General features: G+C 44.0%; 1 protein-coding gene across 1 annotated transcript in view; it reads right to left on the bottom strand.

Moving 5' to 3' along the window:
• The window catches only part of CUNH1orf21 (chromosome unknown C1orf21 homolog), a 221,529-nt gene extending 213,655 nt beyond the window's left edge, over positions 1–7,874 (bottom strand). Inside the window, exon 1 of the mRNA XM_028121568.2 lies at positions 7,532–7,874. The gene's annotated coding sequence lies outside the window, so the exon portion shown is untranslated. The remainder of the gene's footprint in view (positions 1–7,531) is intronic.
• Between the last annotated feature and the right edge of the window lie 12,380 nt (positions 7,875–20,254).

Genomic DNA, 20,254 nt, shown 5'->3' with positions numbered 1-20,254 from the left:
AATAATTCCCTAACAAATGCTCACTGAGATCAAAGCCATAAGTCTGTCCCAAATCTCTCTTCTGAAATCTAGACCAGAATTTCAGTATATCTCCACCTAAAAGAATATAAGCACCTAAAACTCAACATACTCCAAACTGAGTTAATGATCTTTCCTCCTGCTGCATGAATTCTTCATCTCAGCAAAAGACAGAACAATCCATCCCAAAATTTTGCAATTATCCTTTACCCTTTTCTTCGCTCTCCAGTGTCAATCTGTCACCAGGTCCCACCAATCTTGCTTCCTAATACCTTTCCTGTCTGTCCATCTTCTCAATGTTCAGGCATTAATTCAGTTCCCATCAGCTCTTACCCAGTTGGGACCAGAGTTCCCTTGCTCTGACTCCAGCCTCCTACTCACACTTGGAAGGAACTATCTATCATGCAAATGAAGTCTCTCCCCTGTTTACAATCTTTCAATACCTCTCACTGCTTGTATTTTGCATGAAGTCCAAACTGTTTACCATGAAGCCTTGTGTGGTTCCTCAGCCTCATCTCCCACTGCGTTCTGTCACATGTGTAAACTCCAGCCATCAATCAGGACCCACATCCACATGTCTCCACACCATGCGTGTCTTCCGCCTGAAATGCTCTACTTCATCTTCCCTTTGTCCATAAACTCTTTTATCCCCAAATGCCAGTCTGTGAACTAGTCTATGAATCCATAGTAACGTGAGAAAAATAAAGTTAGAAAGCCAATGTTAGCTGCCCTCCAATATTTTTAGAAATGTAAACAATACCGTAGAGGACTCTTGTGTAGCTTTTGAGTGTCATCCCAAACACCTCCTCCTCTGTGAAGCCTTCTAGGACTTCTTTATTTTGGGGAATCACATAATTTATTGCCCAAACTGGGAGACTTTTGAGGGCCAAGAGGGTATATTAAGACCTATGTGGAACACTGGGCATAGACCAGGGCTGTCCCAGGGAAACCAGGCTGCAAAGTCAGCCTACCTGTAGAGAGAATTCGCTTTCTTCCCTCAACTCCCAAAGCAGCGTCTATTCACCACATATCATGTATTTGTATGTCAATTTACTCATTTGTCTGAGAAGCCCACAAAGACAGGGCCAGGCCTTTTTATCTGTATCTCCAGCATCTCTCCAGTGCCAGGCACGGAGATGACACAAAGTGTCATCAACAAAAGTAAATGTTTGTTTAACAAATTATCTGAGTGAGTAAGAAAGATTAGATGCCTTAATCTTGGCCAACAAAGGAATTTTAAAATTCCCATTATCTTTTCTCATCCCACACTATACTTCCTCATTTGGTCAAATGGAGTTTTGAATGGGAGCAAGGTCTTCACAGAGAAAAATTCTAAGCCTCAGACCACTGACCAGCTGTCAACCAACCAACAGCCACTTACTCAGCATAATATACCCCCAGGGGGCAAGACAGAAGATCTTATCATTTGGTGGGGCAGTGAAAAGTACATCACTGAAAACAAAAACTAATACTGAAAGAAACAGACATCAAGTAAGGGTTACAGGCATTCATGGATGGTAAGGGAGGAACCATTCCTATGGTCAGAAAACGGTCAGAGACAGGATCTGAACTGAGACCTGAGATCCCCAGGCAGGGCTGGGGTGGGTGCTAGGGAGGCCACCAAGGATAAGCACAAGGTTTGTTTTGGTTGCTGTGTCTAGACTGCCATGGATTCCTGGCACAGAAACCAGAACATCTGAATTCTCAGCAAATATTAAGGGACTCAAAGAGGCTCCTGGATTCTCATCTCCTTCAACAAAATAGTAATCATATCTTTCTGAGACATACAGTGAGATATATGTTGCTTCTTCCTTTATAACCTTTTAACTGCAAGAACTGTCACAAAATTATTTTAGGGAAATTGCTTCTGGCAGAACTTTCCGATAGAACTGCCGAAGTCACCCCTTGGCATGTATTAACTATCTGTGTCTTTGAAAAGTTCTCTGCAAACCACAGTCTGGCAGCCTGCAGCATCTCCTTACTCTACACCTGGCCTTTCAATCTTCTTGTGATAGAAACAGTAGTGTCAATAGAGGGGTTCCGCTGCAAACAACCATATATAGACCTCTTTGTCAACCTGGGGTTCAGGGGGAGGCTTTCAGGAGTGGCTATGATACACATTAGCATCTGTGATGATTGGTATAAAAAAAATCCCCACACTCCAGCAAAGACTAAACTTCTCATGACCTTTTCCCTACCCGGCTCAGTGGGGAAAATCCTAAGTCACCAAGTGAGGTGGGATATGTCCTAACATAGGGTTTACCAATGAACTAGAACTACTGTGGTATCCATCGCACTCAAATAAAACACAGACTCATCAAAGAAAGGGAATCCTTACCTAAAAACCATTTGCTCTGCTCTGCTTTAAAGCACAGTCTTCCAAAAGCCGAGGAGCACTCAGGATATTGCATAACTAGTGTTGGATCTACTTGTGAAGTACAATTTTATAAAAAGACCAACCCAAGGATGTATGTAATGAGTCAATAGGATATGTTTTTCTAGGAGTTGTCCCCATTAATACTTTTTCTCCCACTGACTCCCTACTGATGGGGCCGACCTAGGTTACAAATTTACAGGGAAAACCAGTAATATTAGATCTTATTAGCTAACAAGCTAATAATATTAGCTAAAGAATCCTTACTTGGCAGAAATGTGTCCTCCAGGCATATAAAATTTTCATGGAGAGCAGTAAAACCATAACAAATGAGAAAAAAAATCTGGTTTAAATTACAGTAATATTTATTTAACCAAAGGAGAAAAAAAGAAGGTAATGAAGATGACATTAAATAAACCATTCTATTTCTGTCATTAGTCAGTAGATTTTGGTGTACAGCAAAGCCCTAAAATGGTGCCATTACGAAAATCTCTGAAATGCTTTTCAAGATTTATTGTCCAAATCTTTAAAAGTAACAATATCATTGAGATGTTCCTTTATTATCCAACACAGGCTATAAAAGCTAAGCGAAGAAGCAAAATACTTCGGCTATTACTACATGGCTTAAGAACCTTGAAAAATCCAAAACATAGTAAGGTCAAAAGTGAAAACAAAGGCAAAAAGATCCCTACACTCACGGGTGCTCTAATCCCATTTTTCTACAAGGCACAAAGCATGTGGACTTGAACTCATGAATGCTATAAATGCATCTGTTAAGTGGCATGAGCCTGTGAAACAGGCACAGGCAGGTATGTGCTAGAAGATCTAAAGGCTTGATGGAGAGAAGTGGGTGGGAGTAATAAGGGAGGTGTGGGGCCCAAGTGGGACAAGGTAGGGGGGCCCTGGGGGCAGAAGGAAGAAGCTCCCCAGAAGCCAGAGGCTATACTGGAACAGGGAGGTGGGTGGAGTCAAGGAGAAAGTGGACCTGGAGATGAGGTTAAAATACTGGACAAGATGATTCAAACATAAAATACCCAAGTGCTGCAGGCAAAAGTAAGGTGGGAGGGTAAGAAGCAGGAGCCTCTATGAATGAAAACCTATGGGACAGAAAGCCATGTTAAAGCTCCAGAAAGGACTAGAAGGTGAAAGGGACCCTGGGCAAAGGAGTAAGGTAAAAGGCAGCCCTAAGAGTGAGAACAGATGTAGGGGCAGAGCCACGGGATGCCAGGAGCCTAGTGAGCTCCCTGCAGGAGACAGGTCTCCACTTTCCTCATGTTAAGTGATTTTAGAGGGAACAGCAGTGACTATTGATTACTGCCTCCCTTGGGAAAACCTGGTAAACCAAGAGCTGGGGCTACCTGAGCCTTCCCAGACCCTCTCCCCCACTCCTAGATCCAGGGACATTCTGGGATTCCAGCATGGGACACCTGGAGCACAAGTTTAGTAAGACAAGGTACATGAGAGTTCTCTGGAAACCACAAAGCGTCCTATGGATACGAGGCATTGTTATTCACCGAACCCCTTAGACTAAAAAGATAAAGACCATAGTCACAAGTCAACACTCACGAGTGAAGAAATATTTGTTAAAGATGGATACTACCTATAAATCCAATCAAGATCCCCCCAAGTAGAAATTCGATTAATGTGAGGGGGACATTACACTTGGTATGTTTACTTGCCTGTTAAATATTCTCCAACAATTAAAAATCCCATCCGAGGCAGAATACGGAGCTCTTAATAAGCTATCATACTGATTTATTGAAATGGAAGTCCGTAGCTAATGTATTTCCAAGGAGTTTTTTGACACATTACAGACCTTAACTAATTAGGTTAATTCAATTCAATTCAATCACTCACTGAGTAACTTCCAAGTACAAGGTATTGTGCTGGCTACTGCGGGGTTTGCAAAGATGACCCAAACCGCCTGCCTTCTAGCCGTCCTCTGGTTGCCTGGCCAACTCATCTTCTCGGTTTCCACTGCAGATCGGGAAGGAGCTACCTCTCCTTTCACAAGTGGAGACGGAAGGCAGTCTTTAAATTCTGTGCCTGGCCTACAACCCAGGAAATACATTTTCCAGGAACACATTGCATAAAAAAAAAAAAAAAGCCAAGGAACTTCTTAATACTTGCTGACGGAGGACGCTGTCGGGTGCTCATTTTTATGTTCATCCTAGCCCAGCTTACATCCAACCACCCTTGTCATTATTGCATAACCATACATGTCAAGTTGTTTCTTGTTGCAACTGTAACTTGTAAAATTAAACTTCAGAACTGAGATAGTCAAGCTAAATAATTGCCTACTTTAAGAATATGTATATGTGTAATTTGTGTGCCACTTTAGATAAGCCCTTGAATTATGAGCTCTTAAAGTCACAACTGTCACCAATTTCTAAAATACAGTTTCAGTGTCGCAATTCCCCCCGCAGACAGGCCCTACCCTTGTCTTCTCAGTTGTCTAAGCAGTATGTTATACTAGTCTATTGCGATCTGCTTTTCATGTTTTAACAAGAACTTAATACAACATTTACTTCTCCCATGCTATGGGACTTCTGAAAGTCCCAAGAAGGACCATAAAATAGCCCAAAGTGTACTTGTATGTGCCTCAGGTAGCACCAAGTTGTACTGATAAGTTCAAGTGAAGCTGGGGATATCTATCACACTTAGGATCCCCCCACCACCATGATATGATCGAGTCCCGGCCTTCTCCTGTCTCTCCTGACCTCATGGGAGGGGCCATGCCAGCCCTCTCTCAGCCTGGGGTGTCTCACTCTCTGAGAGAAAATATCCAGGAGAAAGGGGGCTGGTCATGAAGAGCCTGGAGCAAGCCACTAGAAATGTAACAGTCAAGGCTTGCCTAGTGGAAAATCCGGCACAGTGCTGAGGCACCATCTGCCTGGAAATGAGACTCATAATCGGGCAAACCACCTTCCTCCTTGGTAGGATTTTTCATCCGTCACAGTAAGTAGTACCAATTAACGAACAAGCTCTTGATTTGCACCCTGTGATTCTTCAAGAAGCTCAAACCACTTCAAACAGTGGCCTATTAATTCCCAGAAATCCATGTGAGATGATAAAATAAGATAGGGAGAAAGGGGTGACGGATAAATTACTAGCCAAGAAAACAAAATGATCAGTTCTCTCAAAAGAGTGAAAATGAGTCAGTGCTGCAGAGGGAAGCTTGAACCTCAGGGTTCTTCCAGGATGAACTTTCAATGTTGGGTAAAAGACTTCCACACCAACCAAGGCCATTTTTCTTGGGACATACGCTCCAAGGGAGGTAAGCTTGACCACAGAAGCACCCACTCCTCCCCAGGCATCGGTTCATCCAAGAGCTAAGTTTGCTTGTCTTTGCTGCTTTGCCCAGTGGCCCTCCAGAACTGTTCTCTGAACCCCATTTGTCCAGCAGGAAACGTGAGGGGAAGTGACATTTCAGGGCTGCATTTTGTGATCAGCGAGTAAGTGCTGGTCCCAGCAATGGTTTAACGCAGATAAACACACTCACCTATCACCAACACTTCCCATTTCACAAGGGGCAAAACAAAAATAGCTGATCAAGTCTAAATTAATTTCCATGACTGTTCAATTGTATTTCCAGAGAGCCAACACACATGTTCTACTGGCCCTACAATCCAGCTCTAAAAGTATGAAAAAGGGGAGAAAACCCCCCAAATTGAGCATCTTGGACTGAAAAACCCTTCAAAAATATCACCTTCTCCCCCCACCAGCCCCCACGAGACCTAAATAGCCCAGACCCACACTACCCATGATTTTCTTCTACCCTGGTACATTCCAACTCTACCAAACTAAAAGGTTATTATTAGGTGAAAAGCGAGTCCACCCCCTTGAGTAGGTAGGTTTTCATCACATTTCTCTGTGTAATGAACATGCCACTTCCCCAAACAGTCCATACTGTTTCCTTAAAAAAAAAAAAGTGTTTCATGGAATCTATGGTGTGTCAGCCCCCCCCTCCCAACGTCTGAGTCAGAGCAGAGCATGCGTGTGTCTTCAACCAAGATTCTGGATGATCAGGGTGTATCACTTTCAGAGTTGCTCCAATAGCTGAACTTATGGCTCTCTTCCAGCCACACACAACATAAGCACTATCTATTTTAAAACAAATTTCCTAACCCACATGCGATGGAAGATACCTCATAGGGAGGTAGGTTTCCTACTGAAACAAATCGCTTCTATCCCCAACTGTGCTTGTCATCACTCAGGATTAATGCGTGTTTCTGTGTATGTATTTTTATCTTTGACCATGTAACTCCTGGAGCAAAGAAAGCCACCTCAAATTTGACCAACGTGCCTGAGCCAATTCCGAGCTTTAGAAGAGGAATGAATGGGAGATGAGAGCCCTTAAGCCCAGGGACTTCACTCACACAAACAGTAAAGTTGGGGGGAGGGAATCCCTCCGTGGGGGGAGGAGGCAGGGTGGATGATCGGGGAAGGACATCAGCAGCCGTGGCGGCCACACTTCGCGGACTGCCTGCAGAGGGGAGGGAGATCTCTTCCGTGTACAGTACCCAAGCACCCTCTGCTGCTGCCTCGCATGGGCACGAATAATAAACACACCGAGGTGAGCAAACAGATGCACCGAGGCAAGCCACCCCCAAAAGGTCAAAACTTCAGAAATCCCGGGGATCCCAGCACCCACCCAAGCACATCAATCGGTCGGAGCGGGAGAAGGGACTCGAAGACTCAGCACAGGATTCTGAATTTTGTTTTCTCTTTCCAGATCTGGCTTGCAAAGTACGGTGGCTACATGCACAGCTCCGAGAGGAGCAGGCAGGCTGAGGGCGGCGGGGAGGGGGGGCGGTGCGGGTGGGAAGGGAGGGGTGTCTCACACCAGCCACCCAGGCCTCAATGTGACGAAAGTCGTCAGCAGCCCTAACCGCATCCCAGCCCCTCCGCCCCGGCGAGCAGACGCCCCCACCCCAGCTTCCGTCCCCGCACTAAGCAGCAGCAGCCCCGGGCCGGGCCGCGCGCCCGCAGCGCCACCACCGCGGCTCCCATCCCTTCGGCGCGGCAGCCTCCCCGCAGGCCTCCCTCCCAGCCCACCCGGGCTCGCCGGGGAGCCGAGCCGCGGGGCCACGCCGCCCGCTCCCCGCCCCGCCCGAGGTCGGCGGGGGCCACGCTTACCTTGGCGCTCGCGGGGGGGGCCGAAGGTGGCAAGCCTCCCGCCCCCCGCCCCTTTCCTCCTCGCCTTTTCTCTTCCTCCCTCCTCTCCTCTTCCTTCGGCTCCCCACAGTGAGTCGGTGTCCCCCTCCTCCCCGCCGCTCGGAGTAGACGCCGAGAACCCCGGAGCCCGGCCCGCGTGCGTGCGTGCGGGAGGCGACGGCGCGGGGCCAGCTCTCCAGTAACTGAGCGCGGCGCGCAGCTCCCAACTAAAGTGTGAAAGAAGCGGCGGCCGCGGGGCCGCGGCGCGGAACGTTCCCCCCGGGAGTGGGCAGGGAGCGAGCGGGAGCGGGCTGGGAGCGAGCGAGGGAGGGGACCGCCAGGGAGGGGCGGAGGGAGGGAGGGGCCCTCCTCGCCCAGTCACTCACTCGAGGGGCGGGGGCAGCCAGCCACGCCCCCGCCGCCGGCCCCACCCCGCGCCCCGCTCCGCGCTGCAGCCCGTTTCCCTCCCCCGGGGAGGGGCTTGCCGAGACCGCCCGGACGCCGAGCCCCGGGAGGACCGCTCCGGGCGAGCCGGCGCGCGGGGCTGCGGGAAGGGAAGGAGGGCGCCGGCCGGCACAGATGCGCGCGTATGTGTGTGTGTGTGTGTGTGCGCGCGCGCGCGCGGGTGTGTGGCAGGAGCCCGCGGGCCGGCGGGAGGGGACACCCTGGCGGGAAAGCTGCGTGCGGGCCCTGTCACACGGGAGGAGGCGCGGGTGTAGCGGGGCAGCTCCGAGGCCGGAGGGCGCAGCTCTGCGGTGGACCCGGCCCACCCCTGGGCCCTGCCGCGGGGCTGCGCCTGCTGGGAGCAGACGGAGGGAAGGCCGGGCACCCTGGGCGCGCTGCGCGGCCCCTCCCCTCCCTGGCGGGATGGCCGCAACGCCGCGGCTCCGGCTCCGCCACCGAATCGCCTCCAGCCTGCCCTGGAGCCGCGGCGCCTTCCAGATGAATGAAGCCCGGGCGACCCGGCGGAAGCGGCCCTGCGGGGGAGAGCTGTGCGCCTCCAGCCCTGGCCGGGGACTTCGCGCCCTGCCCCCCTCCCAGCCCTTCCCGGCCTCTAGGGACTGAAAGGGCGGAGACCGCGAGGGCTGGGCGCGTCTGGGATGGTTGAGGGTCCAGAAAGATCGCCGTTAAGTTTTCTGTGGGCACTTAGAAGAGGCCACCCAATTTCCCAGCCTTTGGGAGAAGCTATTTTATTTTTCCGCCTCTCCTCGGTCATCTCGGGTGTTTCGTGCGAGCACCGAATGGATCTTTCCACATTGATAGCGGTTGGACGTCTTTTGTGCGGCTTCCCCGCGCTTCGCTGCTGCGGCATTGCCCCAGACACGTAAGGAATGCCAGGCCTCCAGAGTGAGGGACGCCCTAGAAAACAAAAGGGGCAAAAGATAACCCCTGGGTCTCGTGGATTGCACATAAACCGAACCATGTCTCACTTTCCAAGATGAAGTTGGAAAATGGAAAAGGACACGCCAGAGCCGTGACAGTGATGAGACACTTAATTGAAAAGCAAATTCATAATTTAGTGTAATGAAATGAGTTAATAACCACCCATCATGGCTGGGAAGTCAGGATTTTTTTTAAAAAAAAATGGTTTTCCAGTGTTTTTTTCTTTCTCAATTTAAAAGGCTGGTATCACGTTGTTTTTGAAAATATACTTGTGTTCTGTTTTTTAAATTACCATATTCTAGTTCATTTTCCTCCTTGGAACCAGAACTCTCTGTCGTCTAAAGAGGAATGGTTAAGAAGGGAGAGGAGGCAAATTAGGATTCCAATCAGGCGCTGCCAGCCACCATCTCTATCACCCTAGGCAACCCGTTTCATTTCTGTCAGCCTTCCTTTCCTCAGCTGTAAAATGGGATTGATGATACTGGCTCCGACCTCATAGGCTTGTGAAAGTAAAGGGAAAATGAAATGAGGTGCCAATGTGTGTAAAGCACTTTGCATAATGACACATGGTAAGAACTCACTAAAGATGAGCTGTTATTTCAGATGTATAGTTTAACCCCAAATTTGGTAGACTTTTTTTTTCTAATCTTTGCATTCCTTCTTTTTTTTTTTTAAAGATTTTATTTATTTATTTGAGTGAGAGAGAATGAGAGACAGAGAGCACGAGAGGGAAGAGGGTCAGAGGGAGAAGCAGAGTCCCCGCCGAGCAGGGAGCCCGATGTGGGACTCGATCCCGGGACTCCAGGATCATGACCTGAGCCGAAGGCAGTCGCTTAACCAACTGAGCCATCCAGGCACCCTCTTTGCATTCCTTCTTAAAGTTGGGGGAGGGATCCATCTGCTGGGTTTATGCAAACGTAGTCAACTCTTCTTTGGGGTTTTTAGGCCATGGCTAACGCTTCCTATGCTAAAATGAAAGAAATATATGATGACTAAGATGTGTGTGTGTGTGTTTATCTATGTAAAAGGATCCTTAGGAGTAACAAGCTTTTGTCTCCCCCACCCCCCACTTCCCTCATCTACACAGACCACCCTGAATAGACCAACTCTATAAATTGTTGACCTGGGTTGAATTCTGTCCCTTCAGGCCTCGGAACAGTGACTGACACTGTGGATTGTTGAGGGCAAGGCAATGTCGGTCTCCTTTGACTTGGTCTCCTCAGAACTAACAGAAGGCCACAAAGCAAGCACTTCATACATGCATAAATTAAAGGGCATCTGTACTATGAACTTTTAAAGCAAGTTTTAAATTATTCAAAGGAATACATGTTCATTGCAGAAAATTTAGAAATTTTGGAAACTCGGCCAAGTATGAAGAAAAGAAAACTCACCATAATCCTATCATCCAGAAAGAGGTACTGAATAAGGACTTCAACGATGTTCATTTTCCCTTCATTTATTTCATTATTATTTCATCACCAAACATTTATTAAGTACCTAGACAACTTCCTACGGCAGAGAACAGGTTGTATGTTGTTAAGTGTTTGTTTCTCAATAGACACTACTTAGAAGTAACATTTTATATGGTAATGAGGTTCTCAGGATAGTCTACAAAGAGTCCATGAAGGGAATCTGTAATTAAACGATAGTGTTGACCAGAAATAATCCAGGTTTTATAGGACTGGAAGCACAATTTGGGGAGCAAAAGTACAAAAAACCCCTTGGAAGGGTTCATGTGAAATGAGGGGTCTCGAAACTTAAGACCCTTTTACCTTTTTAGTAAACCCTCTTTGGTGCTGTGATTTTTGTAAAAATTAACTGCTTTGGTAAACACTGTTTTAATAAGAAAACTCATTCTTCATTTCACCTGGGATCCCAGGGACACCTGTCCATCTCTCCTCCCCACCACATGTGGAAGACACAAGAGTGCAGACTCCCACCACACACACACACACACACACACACACACACACACACACACTTTCTTGCACATGGTCCTAGGAGAGACAGTGGGACTGTGAGGACTTTGGCAAGGACAGCAGAAGAGAAGAGCACAGGAGGAAGGGAGGGGGTAGGCAGAAGAGGCTCTGAGGGGCTAGAGAGGCAGGATTCTAGCACAAACCGTGCAAATCTGTTTTGGTCAGCACAAGCTAAATCTACTAGATATGTTATCACAGAATAATCTCTCTAGCTATTCATAATTATTAAGATAACTCTAAACACAGGGGCGCCTGGGTGGCTCAGTTGGTTGAGCGACTGCCTTCGGCTCAGGTCATGGTCCTGGAGTCCCGGGATCGAGTCCCACATCAGGCTCCCTGCTCGGCGGGGAGTCTGCTTCTCCCTCTGACCCTCTTCCCTCTCGTGCTTTCTATCTCTCATTCTCTCTCTCTCTGAAATAAATAAATAAAATCTTTAAAAAAAAAAAAGATAACTCTAAACATATAAAAATAATGAAAAACATGATTATCCCCTCTGGTTACAAGTAATAAAACCATCACCTCTTTGCCCTTCCACCCCAGCAGCATCTCTGAATTCCATATCTTCAAATACTCTAATTTTCAAAGAAAAATGATATACTTTATGCTCAGAAAATTTGCATTTTTAAACTTCAAAGTCTCTACACTTATAATTAATTTTCTTTTATTTCTAAAGCTTTAACTTACAAATACTTGGCACTATAGGACCATTCATAACAAATAAGTTTGAATGTTTTGTTTCTTATTTTTTCTTTTAAGTAGATTGAATGTTTGTATCCCCCCAAATTCCTATGTTGAAGCCCTAACCCCAGTGTCGATGCTATTAGGAGGAGGTAGAACTTTGGGAGATGAGGTCATGAGGGTGGGGTCCTCCCTTATAAGAAGAGAATACAGAGCTCTCCCCTACCCCATCCCACCCATGACACAGCCATCTGGATGGAAATGGAAGCCAAGAAAGGGGCCATCAACAAGAACTTGACCATATTGGCACCTTGATCTCAGACTTCTGCCTCCAGGACTGGACAAATAAACATCTGCAGTTTAAGTCATCCAGTCTATGGTATTTTGTTATAGCACCCCCAGCTAAGACAGATAGGTTCCCTTCCCTATTGACCATAAAAAGGAAATGAAGGAAAATTCAGGTTGATTGGAAAAAAAGTAGTAAACCCTGTATATGCCGCCTCCTAGAATATCTCATAGATCAACATGATTTCATTTTATGTGATTTGTTTTTAAAAGGTACTAATCAGGTTAATTTTTCTGAATGATCAAGTTAAAAGTAGCTTTAGCAGGATTATTCAAAAACAAGTGATCCTAAAATAAGTACTACTCTGAAATGTGCTTTCTTTGTATTCGCTACATGCAGTAACAGCTAACACTGATTGCCAGCTGTGTATTAACCAGGCATCACATAATTCATAATGTATGTGAACTAACTCACTTCATCTTCCCCAACAATGCCATCAGGTAGATACTACTGTTCTCATCATTCCCACACAGATGTGGAAATGGAAGCACAGAGGGGTAAAGTAGTGAGAGCAAGGCCAAGTGGTAAAGCCAAGATCGGTTCTCACTACTCAGATGCCAGAGCCCACCCTCTGTTGGAAATATATTTTCTCTTCCATCTCCTCCACTTTTTTGCTTCAATTTTACTCATCCTTCAAGGTGAGGCTCCAAGTCTAAGTCCTAACAGGAGGTCTATCTGAGCAACCCCAGCCTTGAAGTCTCTGAACTTTTGTGTAGCCATAGTCTTCCTCCTTTGCTGAAATTTTCCTTTATGCTGTTGGGGACCTTCCACATCTTTTATGTTAGCTCCACCATCAAGACCAGTAGCTAGTGGTTTGAGACTAGATAGTTGTGTGCATGTGTTAAATCTGCCTTTGGGGAGGGACCACAATGCACGGGCAGGTAAAGTACCCAACAAACAGTTGCGGATTGAGGGTTGTTTATATACAGGTATGTTTATACTGGTTAATTCCAGTGACCCCACACAGCCCGTCTGAATGGTTGGGGCTACATCAGAGCAGGTAGCTTAAAGTCAGTGCTAATAACTTGCGAATGGTTCTAATTGGTCTCTCAATGATGTGTGAATTACTCTGAGTAACTTGCTTTTCTAGATCTGTAAAATAATGACTCTGACTTAGATCCATTTATTTCTTCCTTGGGTGTCTCCCTAGGGTCTATATGTTCTTTTATCTCACTTTCCAAATCTGGGTAGACAGAAGATGAAAACGTGTAGCAGTCACTCGAAGCAGGGAGTGTTAAGAACCCATAACCAAGAAGTGAGATTCAGCCCCAGGCGAAAGAGATGAAGGAGGACAGGCGGGCGAGGATCTCAGACGCCCAGGAGGGGTCAGCTAAGCCCCCAGGCTATCTGCTACCTCTCCTCATTTCACAAGCTTTGCCCAGATAGTGGAAGTTAGCTTTTTCCAGTGTGGAGCCCCTTTTTCTGGGTCACACAACGGCCCTGCCACTGTGGGTGTAACAGATGAATCCCTAGACACTCAAGTCATCGGTTCTTACCGGTATCAGCTAGAATACTGTCCTGCTTCCAGCCTGTAATGTGTTAATGGTAATTGTTATTTCACGGTTGGTCTTGTCTCTCCAGTGGATTATAAACTCTGAGGGAAGAGGAGGTCTTGCTCTCTAAATTTCTCCATCATGCACACAAAACCTTCCATAATTTGGGTCCTGCCTCCCTTTGAAGATTAAGTCCTAGTTCCAGTTGCTAACTGGAGGGATAACCCAGCTACTTGGCTGATTTGCTGGTTACCATCCATCTTCCACTATTTCTACCCTTACTCACTTGCACTGTTGTTCCCTCTGTGTAGATTACTCAAACCTCTACATATTCCAAGAGCTCATGTGTCAGCCAATCCAACTCTTTGTCTGCACAGGCCAGCCATCTAGACCTCTCTGAGCCTCAGGTTCTTGGTTTGCAACAAAGGGACCATACTATGTATACAGAGAATTAAAAATAAAGGTCTGGCATTCAGCATATTTAAAGAGCAGATATGGGTGCTTTGTAAATGGCTATTATAATCTCTTGTTCTTTATGGTCTGACTTAAATGTTTTTGTTCTGAGAAGCTTTCCAAAAATCCCCCTTGTCAGAATTGAACTCTTCCTCCCCCACCTCCTATTGAAGTTCTGGGCTTTTTTAAAGCCTTTGAGATTTGGCTTATTTGTTGTAGTAGTTAACCAATTCTGACTAATACATGGCAGACATGTATTTTGCAAATTGTACGATTCAGTTGTTTTTCGTACAATCACATGACTATGTAACCATCGACACCGTTCCATTCTGGAACATTTTTATCACCTCAGAGAATAGGAGGGTTTCAATTTTTCCACATCTTCACAGTCACTTGTTAATACCTGTCTTTTTTGTTGTAGCCGTCCTGGTGGGTGTGAAGTGGTATCTCATTGTGGTTTTGGTTTGCGTTTCCCTAACGACTAATCGACTAATCCTGTTGAACACCTTTTCATGTGCTCTGTTGAAGTTTGCTTATAATTTTGTAATGGCAGTTGCTACAGCCAGCACTTGGTTACTCTTCACATTTCCTATAAACTTTTGCTTAAAGCTTTGTAAATTGTGGGTCTCCAAATGTGTTTATCGAATGAGTTATTTATTGCTGATATCACCCACTAGGTATCCTGATGTGAACTGACTCTAAGAGAGAAGAGAGAGAACAAAGAAAGTATGCAGAAAAGAATAGAGCAAAATATAAAAGAATATGATGCCTGTTATTCTGAGAGTATACAAATTATATGTTGAATAATGCGTTATAGCTATTAAAGATATCCTGGTATTTCTACCAGCTGATCTGCTTTCATTGTATTTTTTGTCTTGATTACTTGGGTGGATTCAATAAGGAGGTATTATATACAAATTAAGACTTTTTAGTTTAAAATGAGAAAAAAAGAATTAAACTGGAAAATGTAATTTTCTTTTTTTTTTTAAGATTTTATTTTATTTATTTGAAACAGAGAGAGAGAGAGAGAGCACAAGAGGGAGTAGGGTGAGAGGGAGAGGCAGACTCCCTGCCGAGCAGGGAGCCCAATGCGGGACTCGATCCCAGGACTCCGGGATCATGACCTGAGCTGAAGGCAGTTGCTTAACCAACTGAGCCACCCAGGCACCCTGGAAAATGTAATTTTCAACCAATGATGGTAATTGGAGCACAAGGGCTTTACTCCTTCATGCTCCTTCAAAGGAATTTTAAAAACAGGAGCAAACCTGTAACTCAATTAAAGTGCTACCACATTCTAGAAAATCTAAAAAATATTTGTTAGATACTTTCTTTAAATAAAATGAGACTCATTTGAAAGAAAAAGAAAGGCAACTGCCAATTCATGAAATGCAAAAGCAAGGCCCAAGGAGTGAGAAAAAGGAGTTTGCAGTGGAGTCTCACTGTCACCCATGCTGGAGAGCCTGGAGCTACAGTAGCCATGGAGGAGCAAATTGATCCCTATAGAATCTCCCAGAAGTGTACCAACAGCAATACCAACAGAGTCAGATCCCACTACCGTGGTCAGAACCAGTTGCTAAGGGGGACTGTTGGACAAAGGGCCCAGGCCAGCTAACAGTGAACTACCTCACAGCCACTCCCCAGGGTTACCTCACTCCCTTAGAGGTCTGTTGTTTAAGTTTCATGTCTATCTCCTCAGGCTACTGATCTGATGTGTACCAGTCTCTTCTTCCAGCATGTGCATGGTGTTTTAGTTAGGCTTTGTTGGTTGTAAGAAATAGAGGCTTAATTATACCAACTTGAGTCAGGGGGACCAGGGAGAATTACTTTAAAACATCATGGGAAGCAGAACCCTTCGGGAAATTCAAGAAAAAGAACCCTAGAATGACCAGAGCTCGTGGACATCAACGTAAAGATGTGACTCCACATAGCTTCCACCTGTCTGTCCCACTATAAAGAACTGTAATGCTTCCTAAGCATTCTCATCACAGGAAAAAAAAACATTTCTTTCCTTCTTTCTTTCTTTTCTTTCTTTCTTTCTTTCTTTCTTTCTTTCTTTCTTTCTTTTTCTTTCTTTCTTTCTTTCTTTCTTTCTTTCTTTCTTTCTTTCTTTCTTTCTTTCTTTCTTTTCTTTCTTTCTCTTTCTTTCTTTCTTTCTTCTTTCTTTCTTTTCTTTCCTCCTTTCTCTCTCTCTCTCTCTTTCTTTCTTTCTGTAACTGTATGTGATGATGGATGTTAACTAAAGGTATTGTGGTAATTGTTTCATAATGGATGTAAGTCAACTTATTATTCTGTACTCCTTAAACTTATACAGTGTGCTATATGTCAATTATGTCTCAATAAAACTGGAAAAAAGAAAAGGAAATATAATACTAGTGAATGAGAAAGGTATTAGTATTGATATATCAGATGAACTCTAATTCATATATACATTAGTTGCAAGTTTAAATATTTTATTAGCAGTAAAATTTTACTTTGCAACACAACATACAATAGTTCACAGTGACTGAGATTCACTGTACTTGACAAAAAAGAAATACCCATACATTTACCAAAGTAGAAAAATGTATAGGCCACATTCTGAAGACAGTGCAATAAAACTGGAAATGAATAAAAAGGAGATTTTTTTAAAAGATTTTATTTATTTATTTGAGAGAGAGAGAATGAGAGATAGAGAGCATGAGAGGGAAGAGGGTCAGAGGGAGAAGCAGACTCCCTGCTGAGCAGGGAGCCCGATGTGGGACTCGATCCCGGGACTCCGGGATCATGACCTGAGCTGAAGGCAGTTGCTTAACCAACTGAGCCACCCAGGCGCCCTAAAAAGGAGATTTTTAAAACCCACAGAAAAATATAAAATACTTTCTTTGTGTATAGTCAAGATGAAAAGTCAAATAAATGGGAAAAGATAGATTATGCCATCAATAGGGTTGGAACAAACTGATAACAATTTGTAAAATAGCAAAATTAAATTCCTACCTTGAGCAATATTTAAAAATAAACTCCATATGGATGACATATTTATTTATATTTTTGCCTCAATTTCTTCATCTTTATTTTTATTATTTAATTTTTTTATTTGAGTGTAGTTGACATAGGATGGCAAATTTAAATGTGAAAAGTAAAGCCACATTTATTTTTTTAGTACAAGAGAAAACAGATTTAAGATTTTGTATAATCTTGAAATACGCAAGACTTAGCTAAGCAGAAATTATAAATGAAAAGATTGTTAGTTTTGAATGCATAAAACAATTGTATATTGGGAAAACATCATAAACAAATTGAAAAGTAAATGACACACTGAGGTAATATTTGCAATATAGTTGATAGGTAAATGATTAGGCCATTAGTATGTAAAGAGTTCTATAAACCAATAAGAAAAGACATGAATCCAGTGAAAGCTGATCAAAAACATGGCAAAATAATTCACAAAGAGGAAATATAAGCTATTAGTAAAATAAACTAAAAAGGTCATTGTTACTAGTGTTTAAAGATTTTATTTATTTATTCATGAAAGACAGAGAGAGAGGCAGAGGGAGAAGCAGGCTCCCAAGGAGCAGGGAGCCCGATGTGGGACTCGATCCCAGGACCCTGGGATCATGACCTGAGCCGAAGGAAGATGCTTAACCATCTGAGCCACCCAGGCGCCCATCAATGTTCCTAGTGTTTAAAGAAAATAAACATTATGCCACTTTCTCTGTATATAACTGGCAGATTTTTAATAATTACTATCCTTAGAGTTGAGGAAAGTTTAGAAAAACAGGCACTCTCATATACTGCTGATAGAGTGATTTTTCAATATATATCAAAAGCATTAGAAGTTTGTATGCCCGGGCGCCTGGGTGGCTCAGTTGGTTAAGCGACTGCCTTTGGCTCAGGTCATGATCCTGGAGTCCCTGGATCGAGTCCCGCATCGGGCTCCCTGCTCAGCGGGGAGTCTGCTTCTCCTTCTGACCCTCCCCCCTCTCATGTGCTCTCTCTCTCTCACTCTCTCTCTCTCTCTCAAATAAATAAATAAAATCTTAAAAAAAAAAGAAGTTTGTATGCCCTTTGCCCTAACAACTACTAGCCTTCTAGGAATTAATCATAAAGAGATATTCAGAGATGTACACTAATATATACCATGTTAAAGCGTTTTTAACGATATGGGGAAATGTTTATGCCACATTATACTACAAAAGAAGATATCAAGTTGTATATATAACATGATCATAAAAAGGTTAAAATATATACACATGGCTTTAAAAATATTAAAACATTAATAATGGTGGTTTCTGTGGCAGAATTTGGGGCAATTGTTTTTTAAAATACATTTTCTCAAAAAAATTTTTTCCTCCATTTTTCAAAGAGCCTATTTTACTTTTATAGTTACAGAAAAAGACAACTGAAAAAAGAGTCTACTCTTTTAAGAGTCCATTAGAGAAGTATCGCTCTTGAGATTAGAAGCGACCTTTAAGATTTTTAATCCAAACCCCCATTCTGCTCACTGCTAGCCCATCAGCACTTCAACTCATACTATAAAGAATATATTTTGAGGTTGCTCTTTCTTCTATAAAGAATATATTTTGAGGTTGCTCTTTCTTCTTTAACTATATATATATATATATACATATAAATTTGTTTATATAGTATTTTCAAAAGAGAGTCATACAAATAATTCAAGGATCAGAACATAAGACCTATGTGAACAGATAAAGATGCTGGCGTTCGAAGGATGAGAGGAAGGAGAGGCTCTTTTAAGTCTTTGCTCTCTTGCAACAAATATTCTGGCTATGCTTTTTCTAGGTTGTCTCAGAGCCTGTTAGGTACCAGAGATGGCTTCTGTGACTGTTAAGAAAATGCACTTGGGGACCTCCAACCAGAGAGAACACTATGAACCACGGGCCCCAGCTTTGCTGCACTCGGAAACCCATTGCTGTGTTTGTGCAGAGGCCAAGCTTCCCAGTGGGTGCTACAAGCCAGTGACCGAGTGCGTTAGGGATACTACAGCAGACCCATTCCTGGGAAACACGGGACTCCTTGGACCCCAGATCTTGCCCCCAGGACTCTGTGCTCTTTGCTGAACCAGTGAGGCTGACTCCACCGCAGCAGAGGACACCTCCCCTAACCTTCTGTCCCTTCCTCCTTCACTACTGCTCTTACTTGCTCTCCCAGGCTGGTCTCTCCCCATTTTTTTTCTCATTCAAGTATTTTTCCCTAACAAAATCCTTGCATATTTAATCCCATCTTGGTTGTTTGCTTCTCAGAGGACCTGAGCAAACAGAGCTTCCCAGCAGTCTTTAATCCTAAGCCTTGCGGCCTCCCCCTCCCCCACTCCTCACAGTCAGCAGCCATCATTGTAACCAAGGCATGTCAGTGAGGCAGAAGGAAAAGAGTCTGAATGGCATTACCGGGACAGACAGCCTGTTGCAGTTTCAGGCTCTGTGAGGTGATAGACACAGATTTAGTCACATTTCATCTATTCAGATCCATCTTCCATTTCCATTACTGCTCATTTCTCCTCCCAACTTCTTGGAGTCTGGATAAATTTCTGCTGAACACACATTCACCAGTGAGACCAGTGCTGTCCAATAGAAATATAATTGTGAACCACACATGTAATTTGAAATTTTCTAATAGCTGCATTGGAAAATAAAAAGAAACAGGTGAAATTCCTTTTAATAATAAATTTTATTTGAGTCGTATCAGAAGATTATTGCAGCATGTAATCATTATAAAATTATTAATGATATATTTTCCTTTTTCTTGTATCTCTTTGAAATCCGCCATGTATTTTATATATATTTATTTATAGCACATTTCAATTCAGACTAAGCTACATTTCAAATGCTCAGTAATGCCACATAACTAGAGGCTGTATTGGGTGGTACAGAACCAGACTATTAAGTACCTTTAACATAAAAGTGAGTTTTTCCTTATTTTTGGCTTAGAAGAGCAATTGGGACTAGATGGGCATTCAGCAGATGCTTCATAGATACTTGGTTGGTTACTGTTAAATGAATATAAATAGTTGGTTATTGTTACGTGAATGACCTAGAATGTGTGTGATATAAAGCTGTCTTACCCACATGGCTATAAGGGCTAGGGAGTAACTTGGATGATGGCCATAGGCTAGGTGGGGAATGAGGTGCATAGGGGTGCCTCTCAGCTCTAGGTGGTTATTGACATCTGTGGAGGTGAGTCTTTTGTGCTTTATCAGGAGAGAACAGAAATCTTGATTTCCATGTGAAGTCTTCCAGCTTTTAATGTCAGCAATCAATTTAATTTTTTTTTTCTTATTTGACAGAGAGAGAGAGCAAACCAGCACAAGCAGGGGGAGTGGCAGAGAGAGAGGGAGAAGCAGGCTCCTGCTCAACAGGGAGCCTGATGTAGGGCTTGA

This window comes from Eumetopias jubatus, unplaced genomic scaffold (assembly GCF_037043125.1).
Source record: "Eumetopias jubatus isolate StellerSeaLion01/CBP00866 unplaced genomic scaffold, mEumJub1_p1.0 scaffold_12, whole genome shotgun sequence".
NCBI lineage: Eukaryota > Metazoa > Chordata > Mammalia > Carnivora > Otariidae > Eumetopias > Eumetopias jubatus.
Note: the sequence above shows the minus strand (reverse complement) of the source record. Positions and strands in the feature narration are given on the sequence as shown.